Source organism: Rhinolophus sinicus, linkage group LG03, assembly GCF_036562045.2.
Source record: "Rhinolophus sinicus isolate RSC01 linkage group LG03, ASM3656204v1, whole genome shotgun sequence".
NCBI lineage: Eukaryota > Metazoa > Chordata > Mammalia > Chiroptera > Rhinolophidae > Rhinolophus > Rhinolophus sinicus.
This window is the reverse complement of record NC_133753.1, coordinates 144,057,893-144,085,619: the sequence shown is the minus strand read 5'-3', so window position 1 is coordinate 144,085,619 and position 27,727 is coordinate 144,057,893.

Below are 27,727 nucleotides of genomic sequence, written 5' to 3'. Positions count from 1 at the left end.
CTGCTGGATTTAAAGGATCTCATCTTTGTGGGGCAGTACTAGAAGCTTTAGTTTATATAAAATGAGGTGTTACAGAGAAAAAAAATTGCATTATTTAACAGCCATTCAGTGGTGGCTTTAGAAGATGATATAGTTTGGGTATTAATATGCAACTGTTGAGAAGAGGACTGATTATTATGAACTTGGAGAGTTTTACTATATGCCATTCAGAACTAATAAACTAAAGATTACAGGCTTGATTTAAGTACAAACATTAAAGAGTTTCTGTTAGCATTCATAAAACCAATTTTTTTAAAAAATTACATTTGAATATTTATGTTTTCATACAGACTTCTGATTTAATTAATGCCTTTGTTTCAGAAATGTAGTAGTTTCTACTAAAGTCAAAGTCAAGGAACAAAACATCCTGATTTCTGGTGAAATAAATATCATATTCTTTTTTTTTCCCTCTGAAATCATACTGTTATATTAAAAAGCCACCCCACCCCCCAATAAATGGCCTTTATCTAGTCTCTGGATAAGTTATACTAATTTCCAAAAATAATAGTATTTGTGTGTATAGTAAGAAAATTGGTAGAGCAGAGAAAGATATCAAATGAATTACAAAATCTTATGTCTCCAATTGCTCCCTTCAATATAAACCAAATTAAGCATTCTTTCCCAAATAAGTATAGGTTCTGATATTTCTCTGTGTGTGTACACATGTCTATATGTCTCTCTATATGTAAATGCTAGAATAACTTGTAAAAATATAGAATTATAAATAGTACCAAGGTCCTTGCTTTTCTAACTTAACAACAACAAAAAATACTGAATAAAATTTTAGGTCAGGATGTATAGCTTTACCTTTAAAAAAAAATGCTGGTCAAATGTATCTCTCTACCTACAAAATCTGCCAATGATCAATTTAGTCTCTAGAGTTTTCCAAAAAAGTTGTTTTTATTTTTGAGCCATTACCCACAATGCAGTGAGGTACAAGAAACTTGAGTGGATAGATATCTTTTGGAACCTTCAACTAAAGTTTGATATGTGCAAAGATGTTTTGTATTACAGTGTTGACTATGTGCACTGTAATTTCAAGCAAATTGGTAAAAATACATAAATGCAATTAAAATAATCTCTTGGGAGGTGGTTGGATGCTATGAAGGTGGGGGGTATTGAAACCTACTAGCAAAATCTGAAAGCCAGTATATGGTATCCTGTCACCTGCAAATAGTGACAGTTTTACGTCTTCCTTTCCTATTTGGATGCTTTTATTTCTTGTTCTTGTCTGACTGCTGTGGTTAGGACTTTCAGTACTATGTTGAATAAAAGTGATGAGCGTTAGCATCCTTGTCTTATTCCTTATCTTAGAGGAAAATGTTTCAGCTTTTCACCATTGAGTATAATGTTAGCTGTGAGTATGTCATGTATAGCTTTTATCAAGTTGAGGTAAGTTTCTTCCATACCAACTTTGTGGAAAGATTTTATCATAAATGGATGTTTAATTTTATCAAATGATACTATATATATATATATATATATATATATATATATATATATATATATATGACCTAAAGAACCCATCAAAAATTAATAAAATAAAGAATTCAGCAAAGTAGCAGTATACAAAATTAATATACAGAAATCTGTTGTGTCCCTATACACTAAGAATGAACAATCAGAAGGATAAGTGAAGAAAACAGTCCCATTCACAACAGCATCAAAAAGAATAAAATACCTAGGAATAAACTTAATCAAGGAGGTGAAATATCTATACTCTGAAAGCTATAAGACATGATAGAAAGAAACTGAAAAGGATACAAATAAATGAAAGGATATATCATGCTCATGGATAGGAAGAATTGATATTGTTAAAATGACAATACCCCCCAAAGCGATTTACAGATTCAATGCAATTACTATGAAAATACAAATGTCATTATACCAAGACCTTGAACAAATAATCCTATAATTTATATGGAACCACAAAAGACCCCAAATAACCAAAGCCATTTTGAGAAAGAAGAACAAAGTTTGATATATCAAGCGCCCTGATCTCAAACTATACTACAAAGCTATAATAATCCAAACAATATGGTACTGGCACAAAAAATAGACACATAGATCAATAGAACAGAATAGAGAGCCCAGAAACAAACCCTGACTTATATGGCTAATTAATCTATGAAAAAGAAGGTAAATACATACACTGGAGTAATGACAGTCCCTTCAACAAGTTGTGTTGGGAAAACTGGACAGATGTATGATAAAAAAAAAAAAAAAAAGAGAAACTAAACCACTTTCTTTCTTATACCACATACAAAAATAAACTCAGAATGGGTTAAAGACTTAATGTAAGGTCTGAAACCATAAAATTCCTAGAAGAAAACATAGGAAGTAAACTATCTGACATCAGCCTAAGTAATATCTTTTTGGATATATCCCCTCAAGGAAGGGTAACAAAAGCAAAAATAAACACATGGGACTACATCAAACTAAAAAGGTTCTGCACAGTGAGAGAAACCTTCAACAAAACAAAAAGGCAACGCATTAAATGGGAGAATATATTTGCAAATGATATACCAAATAAAGGTTGATATCCAAAAAATATAAGAAACCCATACAACTCAATAACAAAAATAAATAAATAAATAAATAAATAGATTAAAAAATATGTAGAAAACATGAAAAGACACTTTTCTAAAAAATACATAGAGATGGCTAACAGATATATGAAGATGCTCAATGTCACTAATCATCTGGGGAATGCAAAATAAAACCACAATGAGATATCACCACAAACCAGTCAGAATAGCTATTATCAAAAAGTCACTAAGAATTACCAACAGACCCAGCAGTCGCTCTTCTGAGTATCTACCCCCAAAATATGAAAATATTTATCGATAAATATATGTGTACCCTATGTTCATTGCAGCATTATTCATGGTGGCCAAGACATGGAAACAACCAAAGTGTCCTTCAATAGATGATTAAATAAAGAAGATGTAAATATATTCAATGGAATATTACCTGGCCATAAGAAAAGATGATATACTGCCATTTGTGACAACATGGATGGACCTTGAGATTATCATGCTATGTGAACTAAGTCAGACAGAAAAAGTCAAGAACCATATGATTTCACTCATATGTGGGATATAAAACTGAAAGCAACAAACAAACAAGAAACAACCACCAAAAACCCATAGACAGACAACAGCTCAGTAGTTACCAGAGGGTAATGCCAGGGCAGCGGGGGTGGTAGACAAAGGTAAAAGGAGTCAAATATATGGTGATGGAAGAACTGACTCTGGGTGGTGAACACACAATGCAATAAATAATTTTAAAATAAACGATTTTTTTTTTTTTTTTAAGTCAGCAAACAACAGGTGTTGGCGAAGATGTGGTGCACTGTTGGTGGGACTGCAAACTGGTGCAGCCTCTATGGAAAACAGCATGGAGATTCCTCAAAAAACTGAAAATGGATATACCACACAACCCAGCAATTCCACTTCTAGGTATTTATCCAAAGAAAATGAAAACACTAGTCTGAAAAGAAATATGCACCCTTATATTTATTGCGGCATTATTTACAATAGCCAAGATATGGAAGCAACCTAAGTGTCCACTGATAGTGAATGGATAAGGAAGAGGTGGAATATATGCACAATAAAATACTATGCAATGATAAAAAAATGAAATCTTGACATTTGTGACAACATGGATGAAACGAAAAGGTATTATGTTAAGTGAAATAAGTCATGCAGAGAAAGATAAAACCATAAAATTTCACTTACATGTGAAATCTAAAAACAAAACGATAACACACTCATAGACACAGAGACCAGAGATGGTTACCAGAAGGAAGGGAGTGAGTGGATAGGTAAAAAGGGGAAAGGATATAGCTAATAAAGCTGTGAAAAGTTTGCACAATGACAGATGATTACTAGAATTCATGAGGTGATCACATTGTAAGGTATAAAAATGCTGACTCACGTGAACTAATTGTACATGTGAAATTAATATACCTAGTATAAGATTGTATATCAACTATACTTAGATACTAAAATAAAAATCTGAAAGCCAAGTTACAACCAAATGTCTCATCCTTGTTTCAGTGACAATCAAATGGAATACTCCAAGTAGGATCTGCAGAGGAGCATGGTTTTCTTAATTACTTTTGTTAAGGAAATCTCAGCAGTAAAAAAGTCCTCTTATGCTAAGAAAATGCAAACATTTATTTGAATATGTACAGGTAAAATGAATAACCTGATGTGAAACAAATCTCAATCCTAAACTATCATATAGAAAAGAATCAAGTTCTGCTATTTTTAAAGTTAAATTTAAGTTAAACTGTTTCCTTATATTTTTAGAAATAGACATTAAAGAAACAGAGATCACATTACTCTTTGAACTTTCATAACATGGTTTTTACCATTAATTTTGCATTTAACATCGCACCTCATATTGTTTAATTTGGACGTAATCATTCAACTATTTGAGGTTCTTTCATACTGTATATTATTAGAGTAAAAATGGCCATTTGTTTTTAACTTAAAATTCCAGAAACAAAGCCATCTTGAAAAATAGAATAGAATAACTGACAACATAGCTAGAAAGCAATGGAAATGTGTTGGTTAGAAAGTGTTGATACTTTTGTTTTCGCCTTATCTTTCTCTTCTACTTCAGGGAATAGAGTATAAAGTATGCAATGAAAGATACATCAATACGGATGCAGAATAAATGGAAACAAAGCCCTTAAGCGCAGTAATATAATAACATAATTCTATATCATGGGACATTTGTAGCTGGAAACCTGGCAGATGCTTCCAGGTAATGAAACAATATTCTGTAGCTGATGTAGACTTAAAAAATGCATTGAAACATTTACAAATATATGCTTTCCTGCAAGGAGGCCTGTTTACAACAAATAATCTTAAATACATAATACAACAAAAGTGCTGATTTTTCCTAATCCAGTCCTTCTCATTCTCCTTCCTTCATAAAAGACTTCTGATATGATCCAGTTAACATGTTCTTCTTTTTTTTTTTTTTTTTTTTTTTTTTGCTGCTCCTTAGTCACTCAAGAAGGGTTCTCCCATAATTTGGTCAGTTATTTGTACTTCTTTGATACCTAGGCAATAGTAACAAAGTTGATTTGAGAGCTAAACACATCATTTAAGCTAGAACTTTGATAAGTTGATCTGAAGAAGTTTTAGAAAGAGGTATAAGAATAGTTGTAAACATAAATAAGTAGATGGCAGATAAATTATTGTGGCTGATTATGTATATTACTTTATTATCTAAACAAAGCACTCTTTTATTTTTTTTCCAAATTGACTTTTGGTGGTAGATAGGATGTGTTTTCAAACAAGCACATTTGACATTAGACAAAGGCATGAAGCTACCTATTTTTAATAGGAAATATATATGCACATATATTTGTTTCTATGTAATATTGCTATAACAGTGTTCATCTATATCTATATTTGTATATATTCACATAATATTATTTATATATATTTTATACCTAGTTTTGAAAGTGCTTAAAGTTTATAAAGGGTGTGGTTTATTTATAAACTAGTTATTTCTAGGTTTACAAAATAATTAAAAATATAATACACCTTTATAAAGTGTCCACTATAAATGAGGTCCTTTATTTACATTAATTTTAATTTTTATAATGAAAACTTAGAATATTATCCCCCATTTAACTCTCTCCATATAAAACAACTAATAAGTAGGTGGGTAAAGAATTGAAATCATATATTTTCTATTCTGAGCTTATTTCTACATTAAGTTTCCTTGAGCAATACAGAATATAACAAAGACAGCATGTTTTGTTTTGCATTTTTCCTTCAAGGATTTTAGTTTGTGTGTGGAGTATAAATAGACATCTTAACTTTCGAAATAAAACATAATTTTATTGAGAAAAAATAAACTCAATGGATTTTTATTACAGGCAACATCTAAGCAAGCAAAAATAGGATGGGTAATTGATTAGATCACGAACTGATAGAATTCCTAAAAATCATACTGTGTAAGTATGCTGCTTTATTGTTCAGAGCTTCTTGATTCATAGCCAACATAACTTTGAATTATATTTATAAGGAGTTAGATGAGAAAACTTCAAGATGCTGTATGTATACTTTTCAAATCAATTCCCACTACTTCACTTTTTCTCCAAAAATATCTTTGATTTGAAAAATTTAAGTAAGAACCAATCACCATTTATTTGCTGCTATGAAAAATAATTAAGAAGATAATATTCTGACCTTTTAAAATATCAAATCATACCAATGTGTTCTTTTCTAACCTTTTAAAAATCAAATTTGTCACACTACTCATATATTCAAGAGATAACAGAACCATAATTTCAGTTCCATGTATTGTATACTCTGCATCTCATTTCAAAAGAAAATTAAATAAGGTGGGAGTAAACATGGGCTATTACCACCCTAATTGTAACCTCTTTTGATATATTCATCAATCTGTTAATTATTATTCATCAGAAGTTCTGCATGATAAGAGATGAGAAAAATAGGGCCAGAGGATCGACATAATAGCAATAGGCACAATAGCAGTAAGATCACCAGCTGCTGCTGCCCTCGGTATAATTAATATTTATGATTCTGAAAATAATAGAGCAGCTTATTAAAAAAGCACAAAGATATAACTGTGATTTTTTTTTTGTTTTTTGTTTTTTTTTTAAGGAAAGAAGGTTTGGTTTCATTTAGAATAAAAGAAAGGAGAAAAAAAGAAGTGGAAAATGGGCAAAATATGGATGCAGTAGGAAAAAAAAAGAACAAGTTCTTAAAGCGAACCACCTTAACTGTAAAGGTCTTTATTAGGTTTGTTTTCCTCTATTACCACATAACAAAAACTTGATAATGTCAGCCAACACATGCTAATATAATCTAATAATTATTTTAAAAAGTTCTTATTTTCACCTATATTATTTGATGTGTTACTTGTATGTCAGCTTGGTCTTTTTGAAGCTTAAGCTTTTTTTAGTGACTGTAAAAGAGTTTTTACTCAAGGGCTAGTTTAGCCACTCTATTATGATGGGAACTTTTGAAAGTACGTCCTAAATGCCCCATAGATCCAACAATATTTCTCCACTGAGTAGTAAATTTGAGTGAGTCACATCCCTGAGGAAGCTCAGGGAATTTTCCAGCTCACAACTTCCCAATGATTGCCCTTTCTATGGTGATTGTTCTTTGCCAGGCCTCCTGCAGTTCCCCCTAGTGAATGTCCAGGTGGCTATTCAGTCAAATATACAACAAACTTTCAAGTAGCTTTAAGAAGCTCTTTCTGTGCACACAACTCTCTCCTCGGTACTCTATTCAGCAAATTCTCACTACGACATTCTCCCTTATACCTCACCAAAACGACTGGACTCTGGGTTCCCCTCCCTTTGCCATGACAAGTCAATTATCTCCAAGCAAAAGGACAGGACAGGTGTAGGGCTCATCTTATTGATTTTCTTCCTGTCAGAGATCACAGTTCTGCAGTATTTGTTGTCAAATATCTAAATGCAATGGTTGTACATATTTTGCCCAGTTTTCTCGTTGTTTATTGTGGAGGTCAAGTTTCATACAATTACTCTTTCCTAGATGGAAACTGCATATCTTTTTAGTCCCCTACCTCAACAAATATAAAATCTAGCAATTGTTATGAGGGGAAACCTGACTATGGCCTTGGTCCCCAAGTATCCACACAAACTCTTTGGTATCTTTATTCTTAGCAACTGTTCTTCATGGGTTTTATAGTTCCAAGTTCTCAGTCTTCTGGCAAAACTTTGAATCAACATAGTTACAGGGAGTAAAAGGAGCTGCAGAAGTCAGATAAACTCTTGGATTGTTTCCTTTTCCTGGTGTCTTAACCCTTCATATTCTTATTAATCCCATAACAGTCTGGTTTCAAATGTCAGAATTTCACGCAAATTTTTTAGTTGTTTTGCTCAAAGCACTGGTTTTCCTTCAGCTATTCCATCCCACTTAGAAACAGAAGTTCTTACCTACATTTTCAAACTGTTTCTCTTCCTCTAAATTGTTAAAACTAAATATATTTTCCACAAACTATAGGACTGATATTCTAAATCTTTATTACAATTACATATTCAATCTCTTCAAAAGTTTTTAATAAAATGTAATGTTAAAGAGCAACACACAGACACATATACACTATGTTTTTATTTAAACCTATAAAAAACATCACGTGTACATTTAAATGGACAACTTAAAAAGGTATGACACAATCTATATTGATTATTATAGATGCAACGATTTACAAAAATGAAAGGATTCACTTTGAATTTTTGGTAGAATTCTACAAAGATTCAAAGGTAATTTAATACCTATCCTTCTCAAGCTCTTCCAAAAAAGTGAAGAAGAGGCAATACTTCCTAACTCACTTTATGAGGCCAATGTTACCCTGATAACAAAACATAGTAAGGATAACACACACAAAAAATAAAAATACAGACCAATATCTCTGAAGAATGAACAGGCAAAAATCCTAAACAAAGTGCTAGCAAATCAAATGCAATAACACGTTAAAAAGATTATACATCACAATCAAGTGAGGTTTACCTAGGGGTGCAAGAACAGTTTAACGTACAAAAGCAATGAATGTGATATCCAACACAAACAAAATAAAGGATAAAAATCATATGATCATATCAATACATGCAGAAAGCATTTGACAAGATACAATACAAATTTATGATTAAAATATTTAATGAAATGGGTATAAAAAGACAGTACCTCAACATAATAAAGACCATTTATGATAAACCATCAGCTAATATCGTCATGAATGGTGAAAAACAGAAAACATTTCCTCTAAGATCAGAAAAAAGACAATGATGCCTCCTCTCACCACTGTTATTCAACACAGTGATAGAAGTCTTAGCCATGGCAATCAGGCAAGAGAAAGAAATGAAAGGCATCCAGATTGAAAATTGAGAAGTTAAATTATCACTTTGGCATGCAACATAATTCTTTATATAGAAAACCTTAAAGACCCCACCAAAATCTATTACAAACAATAAACAAATACAGTAAAGTAGAAGGATATAAAATTAACATACAAAAACCCATTGCATTCCTGTATATTAACAATGAAATTTCAGAAAAACAAAAGAAAACAAAACAATTATTTTTGCAATTGCAACAAAAAGAATAAAATACCTAGGAATAAACTTAACAAAGGACAGAAAGGACCTATACACTGAAAACTATAAGACATTATTAAAAGAAATTGAAGAAGCCACAAGAAAATGGAAAGATATTCTGCATTCATGGATTGAAATAATCAACATACTTAAAATGGCCATATTACCCAAAGCAATACACATATATAATGCAATCCCCATTAAAATCCCAATGGCATTTTTTTTTTCAAGAAATAGGAAAAAAATCATCAGATTTGAATGGAATCTCAAAAGGCCACAAATAACCAAAGCAATCCTGAGGAAAAAAAGAACAAGGCAGATGTACCATACTCCCTGACTACAATTTATACTATATAGCAACAATAATCAAAACAGCATGATATCAGCAGAAATACAAACACACAGACCAATGGAATAGCATTAAGAACCTGGAAGAAAACCCATGTATGTAGGCAGATAATTTCAACAAAAGAGTAAAAAACATACAACGGAGAAAACAAGCCTTTTCAATAAATGGTGCTGGGAATTGGAAAGCCACATGCAAAAGAATGAAACTAGACTGCTCTACGTCACCATAAACCAAAACTAATTCAAATGTATCAAAGACCTAAACATAGGACCTGACACAGTAAATTGCATAGAAGAAAAGATAGGTACTAAACTTATAGACTTTGGGTTCAGAGAGGATTTTATGAATTTGACCTCAAAGGCAAGGGAAGTAAAAGCAAAAATAAATGATGGGACTATATTGAACTAAAAACCTTCTGTACAGCAAAAGAAACAATAAAAAAAAACCAAAGAGGGAACCAATAGAATGGGAGAAGATATTCCCAAACAACACCTCCGATGATGGGCTAATATCCAAAATATATAAGGAACTCATACAACTCACCAACAAAAAGAGAAACAATCCAATTTAAAAATGAGCAGAAAACATGAAAAGAAACTTCTCTCAATAAGATGTACAAACACCCAACAGATATATGAAAAAATGCTCCACTTCACTATCTATTAGGGGAATACAATCAAAATCACTACAATATATCATCCCACATCTGTTAGAATCACTATCATCAACAAGACAAGTAATAACACGTTTTGGAGATGTTGTGGATAAAAAGGAACCCTCATTCACTGCTGGTGGGAATGTAAATTGAAACAGCCACTATAGACACAGTATGGAAGTTCCTAAAAATAATAAGAACAGAATTACCATATAGCCCAGTGATCGCTGTTCTGGTTATCTACCCAAAAAATCTGAAAATATTTATCTGTAAAGATGTAAGAACTCCAGTGTTCATGGCAGCGTTATTTATGGTGGCCAAGACATACAAACAACCATCTGTCCTTTAATAGATGGTTGGATAAAGAAGATGTGGTATGTCTAAACAGTGGAATACTACTTGGCCATAAGAAACAATGAAATAGTGCCATTAGTGACAAAATGGATGGATCTTGAGATTATCATGCTAGGCGAAACAAACAGAAAAAGTCAAGAACCATATGACTTAACTCATATACGGGATATAAAACTGAAAGCAACAAATGAACATGACAAACACACAAACAAAAACTCATAGACAAAGACAACAGTTTAGTGGTTACCAGAGGGTAAGAGGGGAAGGGGGTTGGTAGAAGAGGGAAAAAGAGATCAAATATATGGTGAAGGAAGGAGAACTGACACTGTGTGATGAATTTACAATGCAATATATAGATGACATATTATAGAAATACACACTTGAAACCTATATAATTTTACTAACCAATGTCATCCCAATAAATTTAATAAATACATTTTTAAAAAATTAAGATATATGTACCCCTATGTTCATTGCAATATTATTCTCAGTGGCCAAGTCATGAAAACAACCAAAGTGTCCTTCGATAGATGATTGGATAAAAAAGGTGTGGTATATATACACAATGGAATACTACTCGGCCATAGAAAAAGATGAAATACTGTCATTTGCAACTATATGGGTGGATCTTGAGATTATCATCTTAAGTGAAATAAGTCAGACAGAAAAAGTCCAGAACCATATGATTTCTATGTGGGATATAAAACTGAAAGCAATAGATGAATAAAAGAAACAAAGAAAAACTCATAGACACAGACAACAATTTAGTGGTTACCAGAGGATAAGGGAAGGTGGTTGTAGAAGAGGGTAAAGTGCATCAAATATGTGATGATAGAAGGTGAACTAACCCTGGATGGTGAACACACAATGCAATATATAGATGATGTGTTACAGAACTGTACACTTGAAACCTATACAATTTTACCTAATAAATTTAACAAAAACAAATAAAAAATAATATAAAAGGAATTACTTAATATTGCATATATATGACTATATTTCTTTTTATCATTTACGTTTTGCAAGGAAAACATTGTTTTATTAAGTATGTGCTTTTTGAAATCCAACAAAATAAATAAAATTGCAAATAATACATGGTGCTTTATTACTTCTAGATGAATTTTAAGCCTCAAAAAATGTCACCAAGTGACAACCTTGTGACTGGGTAATTCTTTAGTTTCACCTTTGACCATTCCCAGCCTTTCACTTTGCAGTTTGGCAACCTGGAAATAATTCTAAAACTCTGTACATAGCATACAATTTAGTTGTCACTGTGCTCTCCCCTAAGCCTTTATATATTAGGCTGGTGCAAAAGTAATTGCGGTTTAAAAGATTTAAAAAAAAAAATTGCAAAAACCACAATTACTTTTGCACCCACCTAAGATATTCAAAGCCATCCTGCTTAGACTAAAGTTTCTCTCCCATGGCGCTAAGTCGGGCCATTGTTAGAAAATTTATCACTGTCAAATGATCAGATTGTTTCCCTCTTGTGTTCAAGCTAACCAATGTAACAGAGGAGTTTTTTTTTTCGTTTTTGTTTTTCTGTTTTTTTGTTTTTTTCTTTTCATAGAAGGAAACCACTGTTCCTAGTCTTATTCCTTGCATATTTTAGGGTGTACTGGTATGGAATTTAGTTCATTTACAACAAGGAAATTTTTTAAAAAGAATATGGAATATAGAATGATTAGGTTTGGGTGACGGGAAAAGAAATTTTAGTTTTGAAGATAGGCTGGTCAGGAGAGCTAATTTTTTAGCAGAGACTTAAGTGACATGAAGATCTATCTATCTATCTATCTATCTATCTATCTATCTATCTATCTATCTATCTATCCATCCATCCATTTATCTATCATCTACCTATCTATCTATAGAGACAAAGAGAGAGAGACAGCAAATGAGAGAAAGAAAATCAATTTGGTGGGGTATCAGAGGAAGTGCATATATGGAGTGAGTTCAAAAGCTAATTAGAAGAGCAGAACTAGAAACAACAGAAAAAAAATATCAACTTATCTAAGGAACCGAGTTGTAATATAAAGAAAGATACGTTGGTATCTAAAGATAAATTGTGATTAGAAAGACTGTTTTAACGAAAATAATATATGTTGACTCAGGTCTCAGCCTACGTATCTTTCATTTGCTGCCCTTAATAGTATGTATATTATAAAAAACAAAACTGTTTTTTTGTGTAAATAACATTTTCAAACTTAGCGATTTTTACTTTTCATAAACTTCCTCAAAATCCAACTATCATAACGAATAATAAAAACATAAAATTTTAATCTTGGACTTCTTGTGGTCCTCTGGTCTCCCCTGTAAAACACCGTAAGTGTTAATCTTAAGTAATGTGAAGCAATTTTTCTATAATCATAGGATTCATTAAAAACGTAAATTGATGTTCCCATTCCCCTTTCAAGTAAAGCATATTTCGGATGCTTGAAGGTAAAATGAAAGAATTAACAGGTCTCTGATGAGATGGAAACTAAAGTGTATTACAGATAATAAGAGATGTTAGTTTAAATTTTGTACACATTTAAATGGTCATCTGAGGATCAATGAAGGTGGTAAGGGACTAAATGAAGTTCGACTACGGTAAAATATAAACACAAAGTACAACTAAAAATAAAATACCTGGCTGCTTAAAGGGAGAGAAAATTTTTGCAGGTAAAACACAAACATTTTTTACACAGATTAAGTATTAAATTGGTGCAAAAGTAATTGTGGTTTAAAAAGTTAAAAACAATTGCAAAAACTGCAATTACTTTTGCACCAATCTAACATATGACGTCTGACAATTAAGGTCACGAACTTGACACCATGCACTTACATCGGCAGCACTGTACAAACCGCTGGGTAAGGTTTCATAACCTTGGTATATCAGTGTCTCACAGCTGTCTTTGTGTCGACATGTGGCGGTGTCTTGCTGAGTGGTGTTCATTATTGTTCTTGCGAGTTTTGGGGTGCTGTCGCGATAATGTCTGAGCTTGAATTAGAGCAACGAAAAAACATTAAATTCCTTGTTAAACATTGCAAGAGTGGAAGTGAAATCAGGGACATGTTAGTCCAATTTTGTGGGGATAATGCCATGAGAAAATGGCAGTGTACAAACAGATTAAATGTTTTTCTGACAGGAGAGAATGCATCACTGATGAAGAGAGGTCAGGGCGGCTAGTAACGAGCAAATTAATGAAAACATGGCAAAAATTCTTGGAATTGTATGTCAAAATCATCAGCTGACTGTGAGAAGCACAGCAGACCAAGCAAACATTGATAGAGAAATAGTTAGGAAAACCTTAACTGAAAATCTTGGCATGAGAAAGGTGTGTGTAACAATGGCCCGAAGGAGCTCACCAATGAACAAAAGCAAAGGAGAGTCCAAGTTTGCCAAGACCTTTTGGAGAGGCAAAATGATGCTTTGGGCTGTGTTATCACTGGTGATGAAACATGTGCGTACCAATACAAACCTGAAACAAAGCATCAAAGCACTCAATGGAAGTCAGACAATTCTCCACAACCAAAAAAGTTCTGTCATTCCAAATCAAGAGTCAAAAAATATTGCTCACCTTTTTTGATATCAGAGGGATTATTCATTATGAATTTGTACCAACTGGACAAACAGTTAACCAAGTTTTTACTATTTGGAAGTGCTGAAAAGGCTGCCTGAAAAAGTTAGACAAAAACAACCCAAACTTTTCACAAACAATTCATGGCTCTTACATCACAACAATGCACCAGCTCACACACCACTGTCTGTGAGGGAGTTTTTAGCCAGTAAACAAATAACTGTTTTGGAACACCCTTTCTACTCACCATATCTGGCCCCCAATGACTTCTTTCTTTACCTTAAGATAAAGGAAATATTGAAATGAAGACGTTTTGATGACATTCAGGACATCAAGGGTAATAGGACCACAGCTCTGATGGCCATTCCAGATAAAAGAGTTCCAAAATTGCTTTGGAGGGTGGACTAGGCTCTGGCATTGGTGCATAGCTTCCCAAGGGGAGTACTTCAAAGGTGACCATAGTGATATTCAGCAATGAGGTATGTAGCACTTTTTCTAGGATGAGTTCATAAACCTAATTGTCAGACCTCCTATTCTCAAAAACTCAAGACAATGGAAAAAATAAATAAATAAATAAGACAAAGTTTCAAAGGAGGGCCAAATGCTGATATGACCAAAAGTAACCATAGAATATACCAGTGGGGAGGTCATCCTTAAGTTGGCCAAGACCTGTTTTAGTGAAAGAGTAAAGTTATGACTGAAGGGAGTTCAACACAAAATAAATAGAGACAAAACAAGTGAAACAGGAAATTTAATGTAAAGGGAAGATTCATTAGGATTTAAGCTAGAAGAGATGCATGGTTAACAGCTTTTTTTCTTTGAAATAGGAGTTATTAGATTATCTTTGTATAATGGTGGAAATGAGTGAGCAAAAAAGAAAAGAACTGATCATGTTAGCTGTATGAACAATTGTTGAAACAATAGACTTGAGCAGATAGTAGTGCATGAGATCTGGAAGTGTGTGACAGGAGCGGTTTGCTTTACCTAGCAGGAAAGGGTGGTATTCATCCTTAGAAATGCAGATGCAGATAGGTACACAGAAAGTGGTAAGGACATACAAAAATTGTCTTATGATTACTTCTCAGTGAAATCGATGCATAGGAGGAATAAATTAAAAAAAAAAAAAAAAGACAGTCATCGATGAGAAAGGGGGAGGGGTTTGTGAATGAACCAGCAAAGTACCTGTGGGATTGCTGGACATCCCAAGGACCCATCTGAAGTTAGCAGTTAAGACTCCCAATTGACAAGAGATTACTTTTCCTTTTTTCTAGCAACATTAAGCTAGGCATGTCAAGGATAACATTTTGAATTGAATTTATCTAGAGTTGGGATTTTGCTTGGAACGTATGAAAAGGAGTGAGTATAATACTAATAAAATTTAAAGAGGAGAATGAAGAGAGGAGAATAAAGATCACTGCAATGATGGTAGGGTCAATACCTTCCAGCAATAGGGGTTGGGGGTAGAGGATCAAAGGATTGGGGGAGTCAAGGAATGGAAAATGGCACACTTAGAACAATTGTTCTTTGATAGAAGGAGAAACAAGTGTTACATGGTTATATATAAACATATTTAATAAATGTCATTTAAAAATATGTTAAATATGCACAATATAAATATTTAGGTAAAACACTACGTTCTGTGTTAAAGGTAATTCACGTCTTACTGGGGTGACTTTAGTTAGAAAGAAAAGTCATAAGAATTTTACTAGGTTGAGGTTGGAGGCCATTTATCTGGATTCTCTTACTCTTATACTCTTGAGGCAGATAAAAGGAGTTAACATATAGGGAGAAAAGAGGTTGTGAACCAAGAAACAGGATTGTGTGAACTCAGCTCCCAGCACAAGCTCTGAACTCATTTTCTATAATTCTGTAGTTCTTCCTCTACAGTAGCTAACCAAAATAGTATTAAAAAATATATTTAACCAATATTCTCTTAGAATTCAAGCTTTACTTTTCTCACGTGTCACTGTATTTTACATATAACAAATTTATTGTCTCAAAACCTAAAGTCTTTCTGTTCTCAGTTTTATTCTGTCTCTTTCTCAGTAAATAGACTGTGACATACAACAGCAAAGACAAGAGGGTTTTTTTTCACCATTAATTTTATTAAAGGCAGATATCAACGTCAATCTAACTTTCCATGTCTTTGCTTCAGTGATTCTTAATAAAGGGATTGACGTATAAAATAGGAGGAAAATGGGTCTTAGATGACACATTTCACATTAAACACTTGCTTTTAAAAGCATGCAATAAATATTTTTAAAGTGGCAAATATAAACAAGGAGAATGGCTTGTACATAATGTGAGTTTTTGCTAGTTTGTGCTATTTAGATTATCAATAAAAAAGAGGAAAAGTCAGCTTAAATAAACTTCTGTCTTAGTCTCCCCAATATGCCATAACAAACTACCATAGACGGAAGGTTTAAACAACACAAATTTATTTCTCACAGTTCTGAAAATTGGGAAGTCCAAGGTCAAGGCACTGGTACGTAGGTTTTATTCTACAGCATTTTCTCTTCACTTTTCCAAAGCCACCATCTTGCTATAAGCTCCTGTGACCTCTTTGTGAACGTTTATAGTGGGGAGGAGAGAAGCTCTCTAATGTTTCTTCTCATAAGGGACTAATCCCATCAAACCAGGGGCGTGCCCTTATCACCTCATCTAACTCTAATTACCTCCAATAAGGCACTAACTCCACATGTCATCACATTGGAGGTTAGCGCTTGAACACATGGATTTTGAGAGTACACAAACATAGCACCTGCTTATAAAAGACTTTCAAAAAAACAAGTTATATTTGATAAAACATCTGTGAATATTAAATGAATATATTATGCTTCCTTTAAAGGGAAATGTTCCAGACTACCCCAGAATACCCACATTCAATCTCAAGTGATCTAGCCTATGAAACAGTGAAATTCCGTTTTTAAAACTGTGGCTGAGAGAACAGCACGCTACCAATCAACCTACTGTTAAACTGAATTTTAACATTCACATAATCTTACTTATAGAATCAAAAGAATAATTTTACGATAGAGTAAGTGACTATATTTATGCAGATGTACATGGGCCATGTGTTCAATAATTGTTTGCAATAATAGCTCAAATTGAACAAAATGACAAACTAATGATACTTTCATCTGGACTTATTACTCTACTCTATATTCCAGATGAGAGTGGTTTTAATGCAGTGGTTTTTGTAATTATTCTGTAAGTAGCTGATAATAACTAGGGAAATGTACTAAGATAGAAATCATCAAGACATACCCTCATGATGTTAATGTGAGTGTCCTAAAGAAAAAAAAAATCATCGGTTAGATAAATTTAAGAAAACTGGTTTAAACAAAGTAAAATCATTTCTGCATTGTAAGATGTTTCATACTCTGGTATTTTACGGTATTTTGTCAATCTACAAAAGAGAGAAATATTTCTGTGTATTCTTCATCACATTTGAACACAGTAACATTTGTTGTATGGAACATAGCTCAGGACCAGTATAACACAGAACAATTTTTGGAATGCAAAAATGTGACTTTTTAAAATTTTTCTCTTTATTGAAACAAGCATAGAGGGGGAAGAAAAAAAAAGTTTAACACAAATGTCTTAAAAAAAATTCCATCATCAGATAAATTTAGGAAACATTGGTTGTGGACAAGGTTTAAGCAAGAATATGAAATCAGAAAACTTGTTTTGAAACCCTGAACTACTGTATATCCTTTTGAGATCTGGAGGGTCACTTAACTTCCTGTGCTCTTAGCATATTTATCTATTAGTAAACTAATAACATCCAAGAGGAATTTTAACACCTGCTAAAACAGTGATTAAATTTGGGCCTAGTAATCTTGAACATGTTTATTCTCAAACATACTTGTTTCGAGAAATGTAGAAGCCAAAGTGTGAACTGAGAGACAGTCAAAGAAGAGAGTCCTTGCCTGACCAATGTGCTTATACACCTAAAGTTGAAGTAGAATAATATCGAATGTTAACTATAGCTACATTTATTATTATACATATAATAAATTATATATATACACACACACACACACATATAGTCACAGGATGTGGAGTACACAATAGGGAATAGAGTCAGTGGAATTGTAACAGCTATATATGATGTTAGAGGGGTAGTAGATTGGGGGAGGGAAGTTATCACTTTGTGAGAGGTATAAGTGTCTAAGTATTACATTGTTTTGTACACCTGAAAGTAATAAAAATAATGAAAATAAAAATTCAGTCAAAAGAAAAGGAAACCACAGTGAAATATGGCTTCATGCCAACTAGGATGGTATAATTAAAAAACAAAAAAACAAAAAAAGGAAAATAAGTGTTGGTGAGAATGTGGAGAATTTGGAAACCTCCTTCATTGCTAATGGGAATGTAAATTGCCCTCTGTGGAAAACAGTTTGGCAGATTCTCAAAAAAATAAACATAAAATTATCATCCAACCTAGCAATTCCTATATTTAATTACTTGAAAACAGGAACTGGAACAGATCCTGGCACATGCATTTTTATAACAGCATTATTCATAATAGCCAAAAGATGGAAACAACCGAAGTGTCCTTCAACTGATGAATAAAGATAATGTAGTATGTCCATGCAATGGAATATTATTCAGCCAATAAAAAATATGAAATTATTTCACATGCTCCCACATGAATGAACCTTAATGTTAAATGTAATAAGCTGGAGAAAAGAGGGCAACTATTGTATGAGTCCACAATCATAATATATATAATAAGCAAATTCATACAGAGAGAAAATGGAGTTGATTTTACCAGGGCCTGGAGAAGATGGGAACTGGGAGTTATTGTTTAATCAACATACAGTTTCTGTTTGGGGTAATAAAAAACTTTGACAATAGTGGCCATGGTTACACAGGATGGTGAATTAGTTAATGACATTGAATTGTACACTTAAAAATGATTAGGATTTCAAATTCCATTCCATATATATGACTTTTATATATATTTCTATTTTGGAGAATATATATATGTATATATATATGTGTGTGTGTGTGTGTGTATATATATATATATATATATATATATATATATATATATATATATATATATGAGTTTGTATATATATGTTCTCCACAATAGAAAGTCATATATATATATGTATATATATATATAAAAGAGCAGATTTCAATGAACCTTATATACAGTAAACACATGAGCAAATAACATATGATCACCCAGAGAAATAATTTTTCTTTATTGCCTTTGAGTATGGGTACAAAGTGAAAATCTACTGTGAGAATAAGTAACCCTAAACCAGCCCCTAATGAATTTGTAACTTGAACTCACTGTTTTGATGTGACTCCAATTAAAAAAAAACAACAACAATCTATAATGTAGGAAATTAAAGTAATTGTGGTCTTGGTATCTTCTTAATTCATCTCATGTTTTCAGTAATGCTCACCAATAAAATTCTGAAGTTTTCTTTCAAAATTCAACACTTATAGAAAAATAAGGCATTGGAAGAGAGACTTAGAAATAATAGACAACAGTATTTGACCTGTGAAGATCCACATTTTGGAAGCATCAAAAAAAGTACAAATGAAACTATTACAAAATAGTTTAAAATAAATATGTTTAATAAGTTTCAAGAAATATCATAGTTTTGAAACTATGAAAAAATTGGTTAGTAAATCAAAACTTCTGGAAATAAAATGTAATTGAAAGGAAAATATTGACTTGGTGTATTAAATGTTCATTTATGCTCAATTAAAGAATTAGTGAAATTTAAGCAAACGCCAAAGAATGTATACATACTGAGTTCAATCATGGGCAGATTAGTAATTTAAAAGTTAAGAAATATGGAAAACATGTTTGAGAATGTTGCCTATATATCTCACCAGAGGTTCAGAAAAAGATAATAGATATTATGATAGAAAAGTAATGTTTGAAGTGATAATGCCTAAGAATTCTCTACATGAGAATTGAATAAGAGTTTATGGAGTAAGAGGACGACAGGAGTGAAAGCAAAGAGAACAGTAGCGATATGGCATGAGGCTAAGGTTGGAAGCAAGGGGAAGAAACCAATATAAAATATCCCAGGACATAGAATATAAAAAGAACAATTAAAAACATGTATGCCCAAATTTCAGTCTGAATGTTTGAGCATGTTTTGTGGGCACTCAACAGAAGGGGGACGGACTCCCACCCCAAATTCGGTTTTGATGTCAGAGCTGATGACACTCCATGTAAAAGGGACACCCAGAAAGAGTGGCTGGTACAAGTGGGTCTGGACTGGCTTGGGCAATGCAGAGGAAGTGGGCTGAGCTTCACCAGTAGCTTGAAGGTGAGATTGGGGAAAAGTTCCCATACTGGTTGGTGATTTGTAATATTTAAATTTCCCACTGGTGCCAAAGTTCCATTCAATTTTCTTATCAGCCTAGCTAGATGTGGAGCCAAAGATTTGAAAGGCAAGGTAAAGTTAAAAAAATGTCTGTGGCCAAACATCAAGAAAGGAGTCTGACTCTTGATTAGAGTTGCTATGGTGAAATGTCCCCTCTAAACTCCAAGTCGTTTATAAATTCTACCAAATTAATGCATTAAGTATATCTTTATTGAGTTTTTGTTTGTTTTAGTAGAATTCAAGAAAAATGCCATGGAACAAGAGTACTTGATGTCAGAGATGACAGGAGAACATAAACTTCATAATCCCAGGAATTGGCAACAGTATCTGTGAGGAATTTAGATACAACCAATGTGCAAGAATGGAGTTCAAGAATTTTACTAGTTTTGAAGTGGGAATGAAATCTCAGTTAAAATAAAGGCAATTAGCAAAAATAAATTTTAACTGAGATCCATAGAGCACTCTCAAAACTACCTGGTCTCTATTTCTTCAAATTTTAATGAAAGCGTGTTTATTTAAGCTTACAGGTCTCTTTAAATAAACTGTCAGTTATGTTTTATTTATATTTTAATGTAATATTAAACTGACCACATAGACTTCACAGTTCTATATTAACTTTATCATCTACCTGGGCTTTAATACTCTTCCACAAACTGTTGAAAACTACTTGATATTGTGAGATCACAAAGACATTTATGAAACACCGAAGTGTCTGTAGCTACTCATTTTTTCCCCAATTCACTAAAAATATAAAAAATGGAAATGGGGAAAATATACTGCAGTACAACCAAAATTATATCTACGAAATATCACTCTTTTCTTGAAACTAAATCCTGAATAACCACATTACATTCAAATGTTGTTGTTTTTTTTCAAATTTTAAAATAAATATTTGATAGTTAACTCAGGAGCCTATCTTTAAATTTTCATTTCAGCTAATGTTTAATATTCAATAGTAAAATCATAATTATTTTGACATTATTTAAGTAAAACATTATCAAAAAAAACAAACAATTGACAGTGAGCTAAGAAAAACAAATCAACGGAAATGTAGGTATTTTCTATCTGATTCAGAAGTACTGTTGATGATATTAAAGCATCAGGTTATTTGGGATTGTACAATCCATTGAATACACAGGATTCTAAAGGAATTAGACTATAAAATACAAAAATGGGTCTAAGACATTCAGACTTCAGAAGTGACTCAGATGACCTAGCTTGATTAGGAGTCATGACAATGGAGGAGAATATAGGTGAAACCTTTTGAGAATCATTTAAGAGTCATACTCCACTATGAGTATTACAGAGAAGGATGATTGTAGTTCTGCAAGATAGACAGTTTAGGAAAAAAACTGATTTTAAAGCAGGGTAGGTAATGACAAATGGATAAAAATTAGAACTGGGACCTATGAAGACAAAAGACTCATGCTTGTTTCTTATTGCTGCCAAGCTTGACAATGCAGGTGACCCATAAGAGTAGGTGACATTCTTTGCCATAAAACAGCATACGTCTGGCCAAGAGCTGAGTGAAACTGAAATATGCATAAATAAATAAATAAATAAACAAACAAATAAACACACACACACAGAGGATAGCCTGCCCCGCAAAAGGAAACACATATATGCATTTTCAGAAAGGAAAACTATTAAAACTGCAATTCTCAATATATACCAATAACAAAAGATGAATACAAGTCACATTTGACTTCTGCAATTACAAGAGGTGCTCAAAGTGGTTACCATCAGTGTCGAGACACTTCTGATTATGGCGAACTACAGCTTGAGCAACGTTGACCAACGTGTCCACTTGTATACATTTTTTTGCACCCTGGGTATGACAAATTTGGCACCCAAGTATACCGGGGTGCCAAAAATGTATACACATGACTTGTATTCATCTTTTGTTATCGGCATATATTGAATATTACAATTTTAATAATTTTTCCTCTCTTAAAATGTGTGTACTTTTTCTGGCTCCGGGCTGTGTGTGTGTGTGTGTGTGTGTGTGTGTTTATACAGACAATTAAGTTTGCAAACTTTGTACCATGTAAGCGCATGGTGGAAAGTCAACAAACTTAATTGTCTGACCTTTTGTATATATGCACGCGCACTATGGGTTCCGCTGCTATCCTACAACAACGTGAACCATTAGATTAGTGACAATGTGCACAAGCTGCATTGGTGCCTGGTACACTATACCAACATTCAGAGCATAATGGTTGCTGCTTAACTTCTTTATTCCAAATGTCATTTAAAAAAAAAATCTTCTCTTGGGGCCAAATATAACTAAAAGTCATACAAGAAAAATGTTTTTCGAAAACATAGTTTCAGCTTAGCTATGTTGGCACAATACAGAGCCACTACAAAGTTTATGATCTTGAGACCAGAAAATATCGGAAGTATCTATGGCAGATAGGAATGACCTATGAGATGTCTGGAAAACTTCAGTTGGACAGTAACAGTGCAAACCCATGATGTTTTGTAGTAAGACCATAACTTCCTTTGTTAACAACTATTCTCCATTTGAAAAGCAGCCTTTGGATTGGTACTAGACTCTGGTAGTGGTTGAATGTCTTACTGTGGGAAACCATGTGACCAGAACTACTCATTATAAATTGATCCAGTGAACCATAATCAGACCTGTGAAGCAACAATCCATTGTAAGTGGAAACTGTACATCTGAGATGGAGTCTAAGCAGGTCTAGAGGCAAAAATACATATAAAATATAAATGGCTCAGACACTTAATATGTCTGTGCCTATTGCCTTTTTTGCCTCCTCTCCAACCAATACTGATGGCATCATGGAGAATTCCCTTTGGTTAGTATAGGAAGGTAAAACAGATGTGGTTTATAATTGGGTGTGCATGGTATGCTGGCACAAGTCTGAAATGGATGGCTACTTTATTACAGCATAGTTCAGGAATGGCTATTAAAGACAGTAGCCATAAAGGATAGGCTTTGGGTCCTTACATCTAGTTTCCTACTTCCTGTGGAAGGAAAGATAATCTAAGGAATGAATCTACACTAATTAATGGAGGAAAGATAATCTAAGGAATGAATCTACACCAATTAATGGAGAGGGGCTAAAGGAGTTGTTGGCTGGCCAGGATTTTGAAAGAAAAAATGGAACATTGCTGAAAGGTAAACTATGGCAGAACTATTTATATGGATCTTCCAGGATGGTCAAAAAATATAAGATATCTGTGTGCCACGTGAAGGCTCACCAAAAGGCAATTCAAGAGTAATAGACATTTAATAATCGGGTGGAAAAGATTATTTTTTCCAGTGGATCTCAATCAGTTTCATTCTCCAGCCATCCTGCTGTTTGTTCAATGGGCTTATTTATCAGCTCTCTGTGGGAGCAGGAATGGAGACTACATTGGCTCAATAACAAGCATTTTCCTTAATTAAGGCTAATCTGACCACCTACAGCTACTGCTGGGTGTTAAGTGGTAACAGTAGAGGCTAATGCCCAGCCAGCCTCTGATGACAGGTGATTACATTTGACCCCTTTCATCTTGGAGAAGGCTGTGATGTCCTATAAGAATAGATGAATATTCCAGATAAGGATTCCCTTACCTCTTCAAAAAGCTTCTGCTTGACTCTCATTCAGAGACTCAATTTTTTCTTTTTTTCTTTTTTTCATTTCCTGGCTTCCAAAAAAAAACCAAAAAATGCTAACTCTGACTACAGACTGCATGTGTGGTGAAGAAAACAGGAATACATTCATACCTACAGAATTCACTGTGATGGCTTAGTAGAACATCAAAATGTTTTGTTGAGGGACCAGTTGAAGGGCCAGCTGGGAATCAATATCCTGCAGTTCTTCAGTTCTATCCTACTGAATGTGGTATATGTTGTAAGCAAGCCGCCAATATGTGTTACTGTATATATATTTTTTTCTTATGCACGAAGTACCCTGGTCCAGCAACCAAAGTCTTCAGTTGGGAATAAAGCATTTCACAATCATACCTAATCATAGGGTACCTATAATATGGTAAATTAATTACCAGAAAGTCCTCCCATTCATGCATGCACACCTATTTTCCACCTGGCTTTGCGTTTATGCTACGCAGAAGTGAAGTTTTTCTCCTAACCCTTAAATCTGGCCTGACACGTATAAACTATGTACTCAGCACTTACCTAAAATCTATTAAAACTTCTTCAGTGCAACCATGTACTTAATATATGTATTCCTAAATAGGTAGCGATTAATATTGATCAAATTCTCTATGTGATTTGATAGAACCTTATATTGTGTAGAACCTCAAACGACTTGGACTTGAACCTGTACGGAGAGATGAAGAAGAGATTTCTAGATAAGAAGTCGGTCTGGGAGCTATTCCAAGATTAGTTTAAAGGCAAGTTTGAAGAACACAAATCATATTTCACAGGAAAGACAAACTATAGAGACACTTTGAAATGTCAGAACAAGAGAAACCAATATTCTTTGAAGGTAAGAAAGAAAATGACATCTAGTAGAACTTTAAGCTATCAACTCATATGGCTGTATTCCTGAATATATACTATTATTATCTGTGGTACGGCAAAAACATAGAGTGATAAGCAGAACTTAGGAGGAGTGATGCTGGATAGGAAATAAGAACAGTAATGTGCTTGCTTGGGAAAATGTGAGCTTGAGGTGCCTGAAAGAAATGATAAGGTGGCAGGTGAGAATGTGGGTCTAATGCTCAGCAAAGTGGAAGGACTGCGGATGCATATTTGGGAGTTATAAGCCTATTAGATAAAGTGAAAGAATTGAAGGGACTGTGATTGCCCAAGAAAAGTACAAATTTAGAGAAAAAACTGGCCATGACATTTTTAAGTATAGATTAAAGACAAAGAGACAATGAAAATGGCAGAGAACACAGTAGTCTAAATATAGAAGAAAAACAGAAAATCCCAAACAGAAGAGGGGTGTCTTAATTGTTGCTTTTGTTGTTGTTGTTAAGATTTTAGGACGATAGTAGGAGACATAATAAAAGACTCACTAGTCTTTATTTCTCGTTATGCTTTTCCAAACAAGTGATACACTATATATTAACACATAAGAATATTTTAGCAGCTCTTCATCTATTGCCAGTGACTTTAGAATTTATTTTTAGCAAAGTAAATTCATATTTTAGATACATGAAGACAAATCCAGGCTCAAACCACTTTGAATTAAATTTACCTATTCTAATACATTGTCTCTACTTTAACTCTCCCCAATAATTTAAAATAAGAGAAATTTAATGATTAGCAAATCATACCATGTTTCCCCAAAAATAAGATATAGCCGGACAATTAGCTCTAATGCATCTTTTGGAGCAAAAATTAATTATATTATATTACATTATATTATATTATACATGGTCTTATATAAGACCCAGTCTTATATAATATTATATAAGACCCAGTCTTATATAATATTATATAAGACCCAGTCTTATATAATATTATATAAGACCCAGTCTTATATAAGACCTGGTATTATATTATATTACATTAAACCTGGTCTATTCTATTCTATTCTATTCTATTCTATTCTATTCTATTCTATTCTATATATATATATAATATTATATTATATAATATAATATAAGACCCAGTCTTATATATGACTGGGTCTTATATTAATTTCTGCTCTGAAACACACTTTAGAGCTGATTGTCCAGCTAGGTCTTATTTTGGGGGAAACACGGTACAGTAAGACATTACAATAGATAAACCATTTAAATATTCTTGGAATATGATTTCCTTCTCTTCAAAAATAAAATTAATTTTAAGAGTTCTGTCTATGCTCAAATATATTTATTTTCCTTTATTTCTATTAAATTCTATCTTGCATGTAAATTTATCATTGCAAAAAACAAAACAAAAAAAAAACCAAAACAACAGGTTCACTGCTTTCCTTCAAGGCAGAATACTGAAAGTGGAGATGAACCAGGACTATGCTGAGTCTTTGGAGGCCAAGAATATCACCTAGTCTTTCAAAATTACCAGCTTCCTATTCCTTGGGAAAGATTGTTGTCTCTTATCTTAAAAGATGATCCAGCCTATTAGAATACATGAAAACCAAAGTGCCAATCTGTTAATTTCGTCCAATTAAAATGACTCAACTCTAGTATTGAGTTTCTACTATGTTTGCGGTTGCAACATGTCATGGATCGTTTTAAATAATTAACTGAAAAGCAGAAAGTTAAGCATTTAGTTAGCATATTAATTCTAATCCTCTTGAATTCAAAATAATCAATGCCTTGATATCCTTCCCAATATTTAATAATAAAATTTACAGGTAAATAAGAGGGAAATGAATTGCTAACTCTGAAATGTCTTCCTCAAAATACAGTTTTGCCCAGGATTTATATTAAAGCAAAATATCATTACTGAGACTTTTAAATTCTGTACTTGGTTCTAGGGAAGAAAAGAAGTTCTGCATTTTAATGTAGTAATTGTTCCTATAGTCAAACTTCAGAATTAAATTAGGCATGTGTGTAGAATGTATTGAATCTGTAAATGAGATACATGGCTGTATTACTTCTAAAGGTAGTTACACGATTTTACAATTTAAAGTAGGGGGGGAAATGTGATTGCTGCTTGGGATTCATACTGATAAAACATATATATATATATGGCCTGCCATAATTTAATCCTAACATCAGCTACCATTTATTTTCTCACAGGTAGTTTTACAAATTTCGTTCAGTGTATTAGATAGGAAAGGATCTTTTGAGAAAGAATTCTCCTAGCTAAATGAATATATAATGTGAAAAACAAATCTTGTTTAGCTTAGTTTCATAACATGAAAGTTTTGCAAGTGGAATTCAGCTTTAAAGAGAAAGTCACAGAAGAGAGAATATATTCATTTTCCACATACAGTAGTCCCCTCTTATTCATGGTTTCACTTTCCATGATTTCAGTTACCCACTGAATCATGAATCATGAATAGATGAGAGTTACCCACTGAATCATGAATCATGAATAGATGAGAGATTGAGAAACGTGACAAGGGGAAAACAATCACAAGACGTCCTGTATCTTACTGTCTTGACGTTGAGCCTATCCAGGGGTATAGCTTTAGAGAAACAAGTTAATTTGGGAGACCTCACAAATATGCACATTTTCATTACACTCTAATATTTGGGCTGCAACCACAGTAAAGTTAATGATATATATGTAAAAACAAAGTTAGTGTTTATATATCTATATATATCATTTTATATCTATATCTATATCTATATCTATATATCATTAACTTTACTGTGGTTGCAGCCCAAATATATATGATTAAGCAGAAAGAG